Source organism: Ailuropoda melanoleuca, chromosome 5 (genome assembly GCF_002007445.2).
Source record: "Ailuropoda melanoleuca isolate Jingjing chromosome 5, ASM200744v2, whole genome shotgun sequence".
Classification (NCBI taxonomy): Eukaryota; Metazoa; Chordata; class Mammalia; order Carnivora; family Ursidae; genus Ailuropoda; species Ailuropoda melanoleuca.
In genome coordinates, this window is record NC_048222.1 from 84,013,792 (window position 1) to 84,031,160 (window position 17,369).

The 17,369-nt window shown below is 37.9% G+C and overlaps 1 long non-coding RNA gene across 1 annotated transcript; it reads left to right on the forward strand.

Annotated features, from left to right (window-relative positions):
* Positions 1-869: 869 nt before the first annotated feature.
* On the forward strand, positions 870-13,116 carry LOC117802402. The gene is made up of 3 exons (XR_004625778.1): positions 870-2,581; positions 2,766-2,942; positions 11,754-13,116. It is a non-coding gene; the product is annotated as an uncharacterized LOC117802402 (long non-coding RNA).
* Positions 13,117-17,369: the final 4,253 nt, after the last annotated feature.

Genomic DNA, 17,369 nt, shown 5'->3' on the forward strand with positions numbered 1-17,369 from the left:
TGTAGCTGAACTTGTATATCAGCCCCGTATCTATACTTTAAATTTATGCATTGGGTCATCTTTTATCTTTTGAAAAGATGATGAAAGAGAACTATGGTGTTAGCTCACGCACGGAAAATAAAAGAAAAATAGAAAACCGCTGAAGCTAATTGACCAAAATATTTTAAAATATATATATATTTCATTTTAGCTTGATGTACAAAGCCAGTTTTGTTCCATAGAAGTTGTCCAGCTGGAAATATGCCTTTTTTGTTGAATTTATTTTTATTCTTAAACATTTTTTTAAAAGATTTTATTTATTTGAGAGAGGGAGAGCACAAGCGGGGAGAGGGCCAGAGGGAGAGAGAAGGGGAGAAGCAGACTCCCTGCTAAGCACAGAGCCTGCCCCCCGCTGGGCTCATCCCAGGACCCTGGGATCATGACCTGAGCTGAAATCAGAGGCTAAACCAACTGAGCTGCCCAGGTGCCCCAACTTTGAATTTATTGATTTATCATCATCATCATCATCATCATCATCATCATCATCATCACTTTGGAAATTCCTCTAAACACTGAAAAGTTTTTTTATAGAATAGTGATGAAATGGTACCTCTTTTCAATAGAGGTACTAGAATGATCTTACACAAAATGGTTTAAATGGGTAATATCATAAGTAAAAAGTTGAAATAAAATTAGTCATATTTACTTTTTTCCATAAAGATGCATGTTTCTAATTACTATGGCTAATCTATGAATTGCTAGAGTCATCATGACTAATGGCTAGACATCATTCCATCAAGGCATAAAATCTTTTTGGATGTAAAACCTGTCACTAAGAATGACAAAAACAGAAATAAGCTATTCAAGAGCTAAAGGAGTCATATTACATGTGTAATAAATATTAGACTTATGTGTATAAGTATTAGTGTGTATATATGTGTGTATATATACTTATATGCAAAAGTACACTAATACTTGCATGTAATATGTATGTCATATTATATTGATAATGGTAGCAATTTAGCATATGGGAGATATATTTTCCATAATGTTAAAACTGGGTGTTAAGGTCCTGAAATTCATAACTCTAATCAGTACGACAAATATACATTTCTTTAGGCATCAAAGTTTAATCATCAGAATAGAAAAACGTAATTTCAGTGATACTTTGCAGAGAATAGTATACTAATAGCCTGGCTGACAAGTGTCCAAAATAATATTCTTTTAAAATTTGAAATAATCAATAAAGTAATATGATTGAAATCACTTACATATCTCACCTATATATATAATTAAGTGATGATGAAAAACACATTTTGTAACTTAATCCTAAGTGCGCAAAAACTTGTAATGAAGCTACTTTTTCTTTGTTTGTTTGACCTAAAACCATTATGCTTCAAATGATGTTATAGAAGAGGGAAATTAGAATGGGAGAAGTTAAAATTCTAGTTTTTAAACATACTTCAAACTCCCGTGTGCAAGAGCTTTAGGGATGGCATTTAAAACCTGAATGTGAGTATTTCATTTTTGCTATTGTGCCAACTAAAAATATTTGTAGCTGCATCTGGAAGATGTAGGAAAGCTGCAGCCATTTGATTTATGGACTCCACAAGAGGAGTGTCTAGGACAGGGGCTTTTAGTCTTCAGTGAAGTCTTTGAATTCATAAACATCTTGCAAAATCCTATTCATACACACAGAAAATGTATTTAAGCAACACTGGTTTGCAGGAAGCGGGGCACACAAAAGAAATTATTGAATAATTAGGGTTCAAATACTCAAAATTGGGCAATGTTGTGTAGTTGTGATCTCTTCTGGGTATTTTCTCATCTGAACTTCCTTTTGTTTGAATTTTCCTGAAATTCTAGGCAAGCAGTTAATTTGGCTGAATTGCTTCTTGGAATAGAAAATCTCATGGCCCTAATAACTATTAAGCAAATTCTGGAGATTAATTCACCATGATTGTTGTGTTTTATGAAGACACATTTTGCCTGGTGGAATGTGCTATTGCCATAAGATAGAAGCCTCAGACATGTCGAGATGTCAGCAGGGGTTGAGTCAGCAAGTGAAAAACCCATTTGTGCAAGTTGAAAGTTATCTTCTGGATGAGGGTACCATGTGGTCAGCCGGTGGCTGCTTAGTGTGAATATTCTTGGGACATGTTAAATACAAAGTTGGGTGAGGATGACCATCCAGGGTTGTAAGACAGGGAGTCATTTAGCGGCTAATCAAATAAGCATGTTTTCATGTATTTGGAATCAGAATGAAGTCCTACAATTCTGTGGGGAATAGAAGAACGATAGGAGAAAAGAGTGGCTTCATGGAAGTCTGCTCCACCAATTTCATCTGGTCTTCTGTGTCATTTTGTATGCTTCCTTTTCCCTTTGCATCTTCCAGAAGTTCCATTCTCTATCCTGGATGAAGAGCCACACCAGCACCAGGCCTTGGCTCCGCACCTTTATTAGTTTCAGGAATTTCATTGTCCTTAATTCATCGGCCTTGGAACATTTCGATGGAGTATAGTGATGGTGGGCCCAGAATCTGGAGGAAGGCACATCAAGGCTGCTGCATGGCTTACCCACTCCTTTTCTGTTAAGACCTTGGGTAAGATGCTTAACCTCTCTGAATCCATTTCTCATCAGTAAATAGAAGACAGAACTAATAGCCATCCCCTAGGGTCACTAAGGGTGGTTAAATGCCCTAAAGCATACAGACATTTAATTCAGCACTCAGACTCAAAGGATGGCTCAATTAATCACACTGTTTCTTACTCTTTTTCTCACCTCAGAGCTGAAACTGTCTTCCATCTCTCGAGTACCTTCTATCCCACCCTCCTGGCTGAGGTGATTCTCCAAAGTGAACTTGATGGCCTACTCTTCCTCCTGCCCTTACAGCAGGCTTTCTCTTCCCGACATATTCACAGTCCTACATCAGTTTCTGCCTTATCTTGGTAACTGGCGCTCAGGTGAGTTCAGATTCCTGGGTAGTCTGTGTGAACCTACTGATGGAGCATCGGTCCGGAAAACCTTGGATATTTTGGGCAGTGCAGACGAGAAAGAAGAGGGCCAAACTGAAAAGACTGGAGCAGGGGAGAATAGATTTTAATGGAGTGAGTGTGGATCAGCTTGTTTAGGCTGCCGTAACACCACCACAGAATGGGTGACTTAAATAACAGAAATGAATTTCCTCAGAGTCCTGGAGGCTGGAAAAACAAAATCCAGGTTTGGCAGGGTTTGAGTCCTCTCTTCTTGGCTTGGGGATAGCCGTCTTTTTTCCCGTGTCTTCACATGGTCTTCCTTCGAGTTTGTGTATTAATTTCCTTTTCCTATAAGGACACCAGTTACACTGAATTAGGGCCTACTCACATGACTTCATATAACCTTAATTAACTCTTCAAAGATCCTATCTTCAAATACAGTCACATTCTGAGGTACATATGAATTTTGGGAGGATACAATTCCGTGCAGAACAGGGAGCATAAAATGGGGGAAGGGAATGGATCGGGGCCATGTTGGAAGAGGCCAAAGCCCTTCGTGAAAGGTGATCAAACAAATCCAGCCTGGGGAGAGTCTCTGCAGATGGCTTTGGCAGACAAAATAAGGGAAAAGCTAAGGGTTTCAAGAACTTGCCACAATGGGTTACATGTACGATACCTACTGACATGGTTTAAACTCTTCTTTCCTGCTCTCAACTTCCTGTATGCAAGATCATTTCCCTCTGTATTCTCTCTTCTCTTTGAGTGCAATTTTCCCAGCCTCCACCCCAACACGACCCATACTGTTTTTGTCTCTGTTTCTTCACGTCCCTGACTCATCCTGTTCTATTTTTTCCTCCAGTAACCACCAGCCATTTCCAATGTAATCAATATGTTCTCTGTAGCTTTCCTGTTTTCTCTTGATTAGCATAAGTGAGCCTAGGAGCCAAATATGCAAAGTATGTAAGGAAAGAAATGAGACTGAAAATCTCCTGCTCCCCCTCCTCCCATTACAAGGGACAGAGCAAATGTCATTTGATATTATTGATAAACAACTGTTTCAACAACTGTTTGTGAATATTTGTGCTGGATGCTGACTTGGTTGATAAATCTTCCCTTGGGAGAGTCTGTCTCTGGATATGATCAAACTTATAACTACTGTAAAAGCTGTTCCCATGTTCAAAGAAAAAACAGCTGTACTTGCTCTTCATTTGACTTCTTAGAAGAGGAAAATCTTAACATTTTAAGTGAAAACAATTTAAGAAGGAAAATAATACTTTGAGTTCAAATAATTGCTTTCTTTGAAAATTTTTATTAAAGCACAAATTATTTTGCCACCAAATGTAAATTGGGGACTTTGAAGTTTATTTTCCTCACCCTATCCTGGTCCCCTCCTCAAAAAAAAAAAAAAAATCCACTCAAATTCTAGATTTCCATCAGCATTTAAAGAGGCTTCCATTGGATGTTTTTGCCTGAGTTACTAAGTGGCTGTTTGAAATTTTATATTGACACATCTTGTATTTATTAAGAACTTCTTCTGCTAAATCTTATGCCTCAAAAATGTGCTTTACTTAATGCTTATTTTACTATCCAGTAGAATCTTGGTCAAAAGACTGAACAGAATTAAAAAAAACAATCGAGGCCACTATTGGGCAGTCAATAAATTATTTATTGTCCATATTTTGATACTCATACTCACTGAAAAATTCTGTTATATTGGTGCAATGAATAGAAATTTTAGTGTTTCTAAAAAGTTATATATAGGTTGTGTTTTAAAGTGAACATATCACTTTTTGGTTGTGCAAGATTGAAGAAAATAACATTTCTTATGAGGACATATACAAGCACATTTTACTTGACCTGGCGTTATTTCATACACATTCAGAATACACCACCAGTAGCTTTTTATAAGAGGATTTTCCCCTACCATAATAGACATCAATATCCTTTAGTTTAACAATATATTTATATTGAATTTATAATGAATAAATTTATTTAAGATGGTAACAGTGCCCAGTGAATACTAATTTTTTTTAAAGATTTTATTTATTTATTTGACAGTGAGAGACAGCCAGTGAGAGAAGGAACACAGGCAGGGTGAGTGCGAGAGGAAGAAGCAGGCTCTCAGCAGAGAAGCCTGATGTGGGGCTCGATCCCAGGACTCCATGATCACGCCCTGAGCCGAAGGCAGACGCTTAACGACTGAGCCACCCAGGCGCCCCTAATTTTTGTTAACACAGTGGTTGTTGAAAATGTAGTGAGAAGGCAGTATCTCAGGTTTTGATAAAATACCAAATATCGTAACTCTAGAATTTTAATAATGTTGAGACTGATTATGTTGTTTATATGAGCAATTTGTATGATTTACCTTCTTGACAAAATGATGCGTGAGACTGTCAACATTAATTTGCTCTTTAAAATTACTGTATGTGATTACATTTAGCTACTTAAGTGGTTGGCATAGTATTGTGACTTCTCATATACACTCTGTTTCTCAAAGCTCAACTTATTTTATATAATTTTTTATTTCTTTGTAGAAAAATTTATAAAGGTGAGAAAGTATAACCATATTTTAGGAAGTGAAGGGAGCATATAGTGTTTGAGATTAAAGACACATTGTAACTTAAAAATGTTAAGTCTTTTTTGGTATTTATCTAATTGTGCTATAGTGTATAGAGAAGACATTACCAGGTTTGAGAATATTTGTTGTTTTCTGTAGCCACTGTTCTGTCTTTCATTCTTTGTACATGGTTTGACTTGCTGAATTTTGATTCATATAAATGCTGAAAATTATACACACGCACACACATACACAGACAGAGCACAATTTCAATAACCAGTAGTTGTAGTAACATATCAAGGATACGTGTTCCCCACAAAATTGTGTTTCTCTCATTGATCGAGGATGAGGCATTTTTTTGTCGTTGTTGATTAGAAATTTTGTTCAATGAATAAATGCATTTTCTTCTAAAAGTTTAAGGCAATAAATGCTTTTGACAGGCAAATTATTTAAATCGTTTTATATCTTTGTGTGTATGTGTTTTAAGATTTTATTTATCTGTTTGTCAGAGAGAGAGAGAGCACAAGCAGGGGGAGTGGCAGGCAGAGGGAGAAGCAGGCTCCCTGCTGAACAGAGAGCTGAGGCCAGACTCAATCTCAGGATCCCAGGATCATGACCTGGGCTGAAGGCAGACACTTAACCAAACGAGCCACCCAGGCGTCCTTCATTTTATATCTTTAAGGCAATTTTAGTTTTGAATCTTTCCATTAGGCACCCTTACAACTAGAGTTTACACTCCTCTCTGTTTTGGAAAGATTGGTCTCTCAACCTTTTCAGCCTCTTCCTCCTGGGCCTGGGGGTGGCAAGAGAGAAAGAAGACACTGACGTCCACTGAGGGGGACCCACCTGTCTGCAGTATACCCAGAGACGCTGTGATGTCCCAGCAGGGCTGTGCGCCACATGCACGCTAAATTAGGACGGCTTGTCCTTTGATGCCTTCCCTCTAGCTTAGCTCTCGTCTTCATTTGTTCACTTCTGCTTGGCTGGAACTGTTAACTAGATTCTTGCTGTTCCCTCCTTGCTTCAGTCGACTTGCCAAACTTCTCCCAATACTCTCTTTCCTTTCTCCAAACCACTTCTTCACAAAACCATGTTTCTGTCTCTGTGATTCTTCAAAACTCAGGTCTTTAGAACAAACGTTATTTCTCTAATTTTCATATACTGAATTGGAGTTAATGACAAAAAAGAATGTTTGATCTTATTAGCACCTTTCTTTTCATTTTTTCCCTTTATTTTAAGGCCCTCCCCCAAAAAGATCCAAAGCATGCATTTACTACCTGTCTTATCTGGCCAAAAAACAGATGGCAAGTGAAACTACACTTTGCAAGTGTCGAAGGAGTGTTCTGCTCCTTGACATCCTTGTTAGATACTGGCACTGAACGTGGAAAATAGAACTGCTAAGACTGATGGAAGACGATGCGATAAAAATCTACGGCCGAAATACCTTCTCTGGATCAGTCGATGAAAGTAATTCATGGAAAGGCATTCACAGACAGGCAACAGTCATGCAGTTTCTACTCATGTAACTTAGGAAAAACACTACAAATACCTTTTAAAACATAAAGATACAAAATAATAATACAGCTAGAGGCATGCCTCTAAGTGTGTGTGTGTGTGTGTGTCACCTGCCATGTTTGAGCTATGTTGGTGCCTTATTATAAGACCTTGCAAACATCAAGATCTTTCGCAGGGAGAAATCCCTCTCCCTGTACAGCAGTTCCAGACCAGACCAGAACCGTGCAGTCGGAACACACTTTGGCAGATTTTTAAAATCAGTCAAAATTTCTTAAGTATAAAAAGAAAGGAAAGGCTCCACCACATTGTAGTGGTTCCTTTAAGACCTCCCACATGGCTCCCCTGACTGACAGGTCTGACATCCCTCATATTCCCACAGCATTCCAGCTAATTACTTAGAAACAGATAAACCCACCAAAAGCCAACCAGTAAGTAGGAACGTATGTGAGGAGTGATCTCATCCTGGGCTTCTCAAGGAGACAACACAGACATGGAAAAAAAAAAAAAAAGAAAGAAAGGCAAAAATAGTAATTGCTGGTTTTTATTCCAACCATCTCCCTTCTTTCCTTCCTGCCCCTCTGTTTGTATCGTCAGTATTTCACGGTAAATGCACACTCTATGAAAGACATTAATGTAAATTCACTGGACAGATATTTGGTTTTATGAAAACGCTAAACTGTATCAGAAACTAGAGCATCAAAATTTTAATAGGCATTAATTACCCTGGAATGATATTTATACTATTGGGAACATCCCTGGAAAGTTAAAAAATCTTAATTGTAGACAATTGTTTAGGGTAAGACTTTTGGACAATGGGTTTCAAGACACATTAACATAGAAGCTTAAAAAATTGCCAACATTTTTTTTTTCTCTGCCTTGTTTAAGAAATTCTTTCCTATTGAAAGGCGTCATAAAAATATTCTTATATTATCTTAAAATTTTGAGCTTTGCTTTTTCACCGGTATGTATTCATAATCTAGAATTTGTTTTTTGTCTGTGGTGTGAGAGTCTTTTATTTTATTTTCTTCAGCCAGAAAAGAAATGGTCTCCTCAGCATCACTGCTCCAATGATGTGTTATGCCAAAGCTGTAGGTCATAAGCAATGCCTCTGTGAACACAGGGCTTTGTTTCTGAGCCCTCCCACTTGTTATTTATATCCCTGCAGGCCGCTGACCAGAATTCACATTTCAGCACCAGCACTTACTAACAACGTGGTCGGCTGGCTTGCGGTAGCTTTCATGGGTACTTCAGTGGAGAAAATCATAACTAGATACTCGCTATGGTGTTTACAGGCAATGTGCTGCTGGTGGAACCAAACAGGGGCTGATTTGATGCTTCCCATCCTCTGAAGAAAAGATGCACTTGGAGATGCCTCAGTGGCTCAGTCTGTTAAACGTCTGCCTTTGGCTCAGGTCATGATCCCAGGGTCCTGGGATAGAGTCCTGCACCTGGCTGCTTGCTCAGTGGGGAACCTGCTTCTCCCTCTGCCTGCAGGCCACCCTGCTTGTGCTCTCTCTCTCTCTGTTAAATAAAAATCTTTTAAAAAGTAATGCATCCTTTGAGACTCCATTAGGGCATTTGACATTAACCATTGAGGCATCGGAAGGAACTTCAGCTGTGAAAGGAAAGGCTCCCAGGATGCTCTGCGCATTCTGTCAGCTCAGTTACAAAGATCCTGTATACTCCTAGCATCTTCTTCCCCAAGATTATATTCAAATTTCCCCACCTGTTCCCTGAATGTCTCTTCTAGCTGTTTTTATTTTTTATATTTTGATTATGATTGTCTATCTCTGTCCTTATACATATCAAACTGTTTATCTCCTTTTTGGAGTCCAGAGTGAATTTGCTATACTCTTACCTGTCAGAGCTTATATCTGAGACTACATCTCTCATTTTTAGGTTGCCATCTGCAAACTGAACAAATACACATTTGTACCAGTGAAAACAAATAACGCTCTCGTTAAAACAGAACTCTCTGTCCCTACAGGCCAAAAATAAAAAATCTACACAACTGAGATCTATTTCTGTTTAAAAAAATTCTTCAGAATAATTAGTCTTCTAATATTTGTGTTCATTTTACTTGTTTAAAGTTTCATGAATTTTATGTTTGCATACTTCTCTCAAAGTGTGTGGTATCTGGATACTTCCAGAGATTATACAATTAAAAAATTGTCCTGAGTGGCCCATTTGCTGACTATATTCGCCAGTATCCACAGATATACTATAATATATAGGAAAAAAAGGTCAGGAAATAAGATATATAATTAGTCACTATCCTAATATAGTCTTTGGCTAATTTTGATCCATTTGCTAACCTGATTAAGAGCTTAAGGTAATTACTTATTCTGTGTTGTTTTGGGTATGGTTACTTACCTCCTCTGGAGAGTAGTTTCCTTGTCTCTCAAATGGTGACAATAGTGACTTTGCAGGGTCCCTATGAGGATTAAATAAGGTGATTTGTAGGGAACTTAGCAGTACCAGAATTGCCATATAAGCGATGGTTAAAAATGGAAGGTAGTAGTAGTAATAGTATAGTTTTCCATTTTGCTACAAATATTAGGATTTGAAATATTTGTGTATTATGTCCTTATATACTTGCACTAAGTGTTTATTTAATAAGAAGTATGTAGAAGTGTCATAGGTACGTCTCGATAATTTCAATTATTAAACATTAGAGACCAATATCTGTTGATCATATTTATCTACCAAGTGTATTGAGTTACTAATCATGATGTTGACCTTTTAAAGAGAACAAGTTGCTCATAGAATGGTTAGACTTTTAATAACTGAAGTTGATGGAAAAATTTCATACAATAGCTAAGAACAGAATTGGGTTGGAAGGGGGAAGTTTGGAGAGAAAACAATGTTCTGTTTGTTCCTTCCTGACTTCAACTCATTAAGTAAATTGAGTACCATCGTATCCCATAAAATATAATATTAATTCAATTTCTGAAAAATATGCAGTAAGGATTCAATGTATTCTTAAATACTAATTAAGGAAATAAATTTGCATCTTGAGTATTTTATAGCTGCAACAATAACACTACGCTTGCCGATCTTGCAGAAAGCAAGTATGAGGCTTTTCAAGTTTACTTTATGCCTTGAAATCTCTACCCTTTCCTCTGAAGTAGGACTCATGTATCATCTTGTAACAGGGCACACTGGGTTAGAATCAGAAGAAAGGAAGAAGGTACACTTACTTAGGGACACGTTTCAATGAGACTAGAAGACGATCCAGAATTTCTTTAAAGTTTCAAAGAAATATGATTTTTTTTTTGGTAAAGATACTTGGGAAGCATGGAAAGATAGAAACATGTCAGAAGATGTAGAATGATTCTAGACCACAGGCCTTGTAAAATTGGGATCATCCCAATTTGGCATTCAATAGAGGCTCTAGTGACTTGGTCATTTTGTCTTCCTTGCTGAAGAGGGCACTGGTAGCCCTCTGCTACTGTCCTTTCAGCCTCTGTGTGGACCTTTTATTTATACTCCCCATAATGCGGGACTTTGAAAGAGAAAGAGTGGAGCACAAAGAGAAGCAAGCAATTTATGTGGCAGAGGCCAGAAAATTCCAGTAAGATTTTACATTTTCTTTTCCCACTCTGAAGAAGCAAAAACAGAGAAGAAACTTTGATCGGAAAGAATAAATTTAAAGGTAAAATTGCCTGGCAAATAGTCAAAGAAGATTCTACACCCACTTCTTCTACTCAGAAAGATAGGAAAGGACAAACTTCAAGGTAGGATCGAATGATGAAAATTAAGTCCTTACTGCCACAGACTGAGAAGCTGAGAATAACTAAGTTACCACAAACATATGGTTGGAAATGAAGCAAGAGAAAGATGGGGGAGAAAAGGGGTAGAAAAGTTATGAGCAATGTCTGAAGGAAAGAAATAGCCAGATGTCATTAATTTTAATAAATGTTCAGTGTCTTCAATCCACATCAAATAAATTCCTAATATTTTTTTTTGGTGAATAGAAACATACAAATTAAAACGTAAGTCCTTCCTTGCCAATTTGGACAGCTTCTACTAGAGCTATGAGAAAACTCACCATCACTTAAATTTTGTATATTGTCCTTGAAGACAGTTTTCTAAAGAGTTTTCAACACTGACCTCTACAAATGCCCTTCAGCAGTTTTTTTTTCTTCTTCTTTTTTAATGAGAAAAACCATGTTGTTGTCCATGCTCAAACCACTTTCTAATGTTCTTTAACCTTCTGCCATTTGGACTTGCCTCTCCAAAGAGAGATATTGCAGTAAGTGGCCCATTACCATTACATAGAGGAAGAGCCTCATTTTTCCCCCCATAACCGCTGGAGCTCTTGTTAGACATCCCTGGAGTTTGTACTGATAGAACAACCGTGAAGCTCTTCAGCAAATGGCAACTCCAAACCAGTGCCTGTCGCAACCCTCAATCACCCAACCCCAGCTCACAGCAGACATTGTTTACACAGTGGTAATCAACAGGGTAAATTTAGAATATCCTAGAATAAATTATGATAAATTTCCTGCTGTAGGATGATAACTTAATGGAGCCGACAGCGACTATCTCCTTAAGAAGAGAGTGAATTGATGCCCACTCTCTTCAGTGGACAATTAGGAGAGAACCCTTTGCAGTTGTAAAATTTGAATTCGATTATTTTAAAATAATTTGCAAACATTTCTTTTTTTTTCTTTTATTCCAACTTCATGTTTTAAAAGTTAAGGATACTTGTGGGTCTTTTGTAGGTCAAGGAATAAACTGTTTACAACAAAAGAGCAACAGGGTCTCGTCGGGAAGATGATCCTCTCTGGTTTCTTCCTCCCACCAGTGTGACCTACTGATCTCCAGAAGAATCCCAACGAGTGCGCCAGATATGCAATTCGTAAGCAGTCTTTTATTCTCTATAGTTAGGGTGACTGGCTAATATCTCTTTGAATCTATCAAAGCAATTTTTTTTTATGTCCTCCTTCTTGGAATTTTATTTCCACATGTGAGACTGAGTAGCCTGTATGGAATTCATAGTTCACCTTTGACTTCAAAATCTGCACCAGCAGCCCCTAGTGAACAAAATAGCAGCCAGCGGATAGATCTAGTTTATTTCCATTTCCATCCGTCTGTGACCCTTTTCAGTTCCCATCGTTTCAGCTTAACAATTTCATTTTTCACTCTAATGTCTTTATCCATTTGGACAGAGATTACATTTCCCAACATGGACATTGTCTCCAGCTGAGAGGTTTTTTCTTTTCTCTTTCTTTCTTTCTTTCTTTCTTTCTTTCTTTCTTTCTTTCTTTCTTCTTTCTCTCTCTCTCTTTTTTTTTTTTTCTAAGATCGAGATCACGGAACAATGTTTTTCTTATTTTCAGTTCTTGGTAGCCAAAATTCTGGTCGTTGGAACAGAAGCTGAAGGGGGTAAAGTCAATATTAATTAAACATATCTTCAGTGATAACACATACATTCGTCTACTTTGGAATTAGTGCCCTTGGTGTTTCCTCCGCGAGCTCCATGAAATACAGGTGTTTCTTTTGGTGAGTGGGGCAGAAGTTTAGCCCAGTGGTTAGACAATTTGACACTGGACTCAGGCTGAACTACGTTTTCATCTTTACCATTGCGTGGTCTTTGTTGAGTTACTTAACATCGCTAAACCACATCTATAGAAGGGGATTAAAAACACTGACTTACAGAAATACTTGAAATGTAAATGAGAGTAATCAATCTAAAGAATTTAGTGGTTCCTGTTAGACTGGCCATCATCAAAAAGACAAGAGATAACCAATACTGGTGAAGACGTGGAGGAAAGGGAGCCCTCATGCACTGTTGGTGGCACTGTGAACTGGTACAGCAACTATGGAAAACAATATGGAGGTTCCTCAAAAAATTAAACATTGAACTACCATATGATCCAGAAATTCCACCTCTGGGAATGCATCCAAAGGAAGCTAAAACACTAAGTCAAAAACATCTGCACTCACATGTTTATAGAGCATTATTTACAACAGCCAAGACACGGGGACAATGAAAGCATCCATCAATAAATGAAGAGATAAAGAAGTTGTGGTAGGGCCGCCTGGGTGGCGCAGTCGTTAAGGGTATGCCTTCCGCTCAGGGCGTGATCCTGGTGTTCCGGGATCGAGTCCCACATCGGGCTCCTCCGCGGGGAGCCTGCTTCTTCCTCTCCCCCTCCCCTGCTGTGTTCCCTCTCTCGCTGGCTGTTTCTCTGTCACATAAAAAAATAAAAAATCTTAAAAAAAAAGAAGTTGTGGTAGATAGACACAATGGACTATTAGTCATCAAAAACGGGGAAACGTAACATAAGCAGCAACGTAAATGGAACTTGAGGGTATGATACTAAGTGAAATAAGACAGAGAAAGACAAATAATGTATAATCTCGCTTATACGTGGAATTAAAAAAAAAAACCGAAACAAACCCCTCTGCCAATAAGAAACAAAAACAAGACCCCAAACTTACAGAAACAGAGATCAGATCTGGTTACCAGAGATGGAGGTTGCAGGGAAGGAAAAGTGGAGGAAGGTGGTCAAAAGTACAAACTTCCAGTGATAAGATAAATAAGTACTAGGGATGTCATGTCCAACATGATGAAAGTATTAAGAGAGTAGATCCTACGAGTTCTCATCACAAGAAAAAAATTTTATTTTTTTTCTTTTTCTTTTTATTGTGTCTATATGAGATGATGGATGCTAACAAAACTTAGAACAGTAATCATTTCACAATATATGTAAGTCACATCATTATGCTGTGCACCTTAAACTTATATAGTGACGTATGTCAATTATACCTTCATAAAACTGGAAAAAATTAAAATGAAAAAGAATTTGGTGGTTAATGAGCACTCAATAAGTTTTTGTTTTGTTTTGTTTTGTTTCGTTTTGTTTTGAGCAGCAAGGTAAGGTTTATTGAGCGATAGCAAAGTGATAGTACAAAGCTCCGAAGGAGGAAGGGGACCCAAGAGCATTGCCAAGCACTCAAAAAGTATCAAACATATGACTAGTTTTCTGTTTTTAATCCACAATGACCATGTTTCTCTAAGGTATTCATGGCTTCTTAAATTGTTTCCAATAATTGCAAGCTGGTTATAAGAAAAATTTGGTGTATAACATGGGCAAAATGTACAAGACGGTACATGTGAAAGTGCTTTGCAAACCATAAAGCACTATATGAATACTATGATAATCATGAGAACACATTGAGGTTTTCTTACCAGAAGGTAATGGTAACAGCCCCTCTAGAAGTGTGCATGATGAAGTGTGGCGCCAACATGGGTAATAGGAGTACTGGTAATATTGGAATGGAAGTGGCAAAACAATCCCAGAAGGAAAATGAATTTAGGCCAATGTTTCAGGCTTGCTTTGGTTGCAAATGACAGACATCTGACTCACACTGACTCTGTGTGGCTCTGACTCACCAGAACTGGGTCAAATACTCACTCATGGTGGTCAAATCAGCTCCATGAGACTGAGACTAGAAAAACGATCTCTTCGTAGATTGGGATTAGAAGATCAATGTATTTCCAAGGAGTATTGGAATGATTTTATTGGAAAAAAAAAAGGAATGGAAGCTCTACCAAGGATGTCACTGAGGAACCCTCCCATCTCATAGAGAGGCCTTCATGTCCACAGTGGTAGCATCAACAGTAAACATCTGCGTGGCTCCAAATATTCTTCCTTATCTTGTGAAATGGAATAAGATTGTATTCAGATCTGACTAGCCCACTTGCTGCATTATGATGTTTTATTCAGTGAAAAACTGATGATGGAAATTTTTCAGGGTACACACTGTTCAGAAACTGAATAAATAGACTGAGATAGTTGGTACATCAAGAGTTGCTAAAACAGGGGTGCGTGGGTGGCACAGTCGTTAAGTATCTGCCTTCACTCAGGGCGTGATCCCGGAGTTCTGGGATCGAGCCCCACGTCAGGCTCTTCTGCTGGGAGCCTGCTTCTTCCTCTCCCACTCCCCCTGCTTGTGTTCCCTCTCTCGCTGGCTGTCTCTCTCTCTGTCAAATAAATAAAATCTTTAAAAAAAAAAAGAGTTGCTAATACAGTGAATTTCAAATGCACTTTATATGAAAAGATGTAACTTCTAATTAATGAAAAATCATTGTGAAAATGGATATTTCTTTCTTCAATACAATATATATGTTCAAATTTGTGGGTCAGAAATGTAATTGAACGCAAAATATTTCATATAGAGAGCTTCAATCAGTGGAAGCATGATAAATATTTGTTGATTCTGTTGTTCCTTTCTGCCAAGTGCATTACTTCATCAATTCATCAGTTCATAGGATAATTACCATCTCTGTATAAATTGCACTCCTACATTTAGCTTACTTTCCACATATCCCATATACATGGAATGATGTATCTTATTTAACTGAATTTCAACTGCATACTCACATTGAGTTTTAACATAATGCTTTGAATTTACTTTCTCATTGTTCTACTCTTTCGCTGAGACCATTTTCTCTATTATGTACATTTGATATATTTACTACAGCTTTTAGAAACATCAAAATATCATTTCCCGAAAAGATTCTGATTGGAAGCCATTTCTCTGTGAGGTGGTTTTGGCAAATAAAACATGGCCTCCATCAAAGCATAAGAGCTGTGGTGCTATTTGCTGGGAAGGCCACATCTTAGAAAGTATGGTGCCTATCACAAGTGGTTCTTAATATTTGGGGGATCATAGAACCTTTTGAGAATCTATGAAAGCTACAAATCCTTCACCTTAGAACGATCCACATGCCCACACCTTTGCAAGTATCTGCTTAGGATCTGGGACCTCACGAAACTATTCGCGGAATACTCTGAGGAGTCCTTAGATTTGAGAGGGCTTGAGCCAATCTAGGATTTACCAGCATACTTTGGAGAAAGTCTCTGAGAACTTCACAGCCCCAGGAAATTTCACAGTTCTGGTCTAACTTTCTTTCTTTCTTTCTTTCTCTTTCTTTTTCTTTCTTTCTTTTTTCTTTCTTTCTTTCTTTCTTTCTTTCTTTCTTTCTTTCTTTCTTTCATTCATTCTGCAAGTTAAATGAATAATACCACTGTGAAAAGCACTGTAGTAGAGCCTTGCATGTTCAGGGAAAGTCATTCATTTAATAACAGCATTCATTATATGCCATATACTGTCAAAAAATTCAGGATGTCATGGTTTGGAGAACCAAATGAATATTAGGCTTCCCTAGGAAATAAGACAGAAGGAAAAGAAGAAAACATAGCGAATGTCTACAAGCTACCAGACACTATACTAAGTATCTTACCTACATTTTCCCTTTTGCTCCTACTGTTGTAGGGAGGTTATTATTATTTTTGCCATTTAATCAAGGAGTAAATCAAATTCAATGGAGGCTCAGTAACTTGCTCAAGGTTTGATGTGGCAGGGCCAGAATACTAATCCAGCCCCAGTACACTCTGTGGCCTCCCCAGGGTAACATAAATTTGGGTTTATTCAAGTGATAGCGCCAAGTCAAAAATCTGTGCCCAGTTTTATAGCAGGTATCCATTTTATATATTTTTAAAAAGATTAAATATATTCTGGAGAGGCAGCATGGCCAAAAGCAAAGGACACTGATCCAACAATCCAGATACTGCAAATAGAGTTCCACTTTTGTCACTGACTACGTGACCTTGAAGTAGTTGAACCTCTGAGGGCTTGAATTTATGAATCTATAAATCGGGGTCGAACTAGATGATCTTTCAGAGTTTTTGAACTTGAAATTTTTGTGATGGATCCACTCTGATTATCAAGCTATTACAAAGTTCAGTAATTTGAAGACTGATTACGTTATATCTGTGCACACATTTTTTTTCTCAACCTAATTAATTAAAAATCAGGCTCTCACACAACTTTATTCTGACCCTCAGCACAAAAATACGTTCCTCAAAATCTAATTTCACCCTCCACTCTATGACTTTATACCACGGATACCCCTCACCGCCCACATAGTACAGTTTAAATATACTTAAAGCCCACATGGAGTGGCTCTGCCTTTCTCTACTGAGGTATCTCTCCTTTTTCATCTTCCATCCTGCACAACCTTCAAGACCCAACTAATATGCTTCCTTTTCTATGAAGCCATTTTTTTAAAAAGATTTTATTTATTTATTTTAGAGTGAGAGCAAGTGTAGGAGCAGAGGGAGAGGGACAAACAGACTCCATGCTGAGCACAGAGCCTGATGTGGTCTCTCCATCCCAGGACCCTGTGATCATGACCTGAGCTGGAATCAAGAATCAGGTGCTTATCTGTCTGAGACACCCAGACGCCCCTCTATGAAGCCATTCTTGATTTCCATCAGCTAGAGTGGTGGTGTCTCCCTGCGTGGGGATTCTCTTAACATTTTACC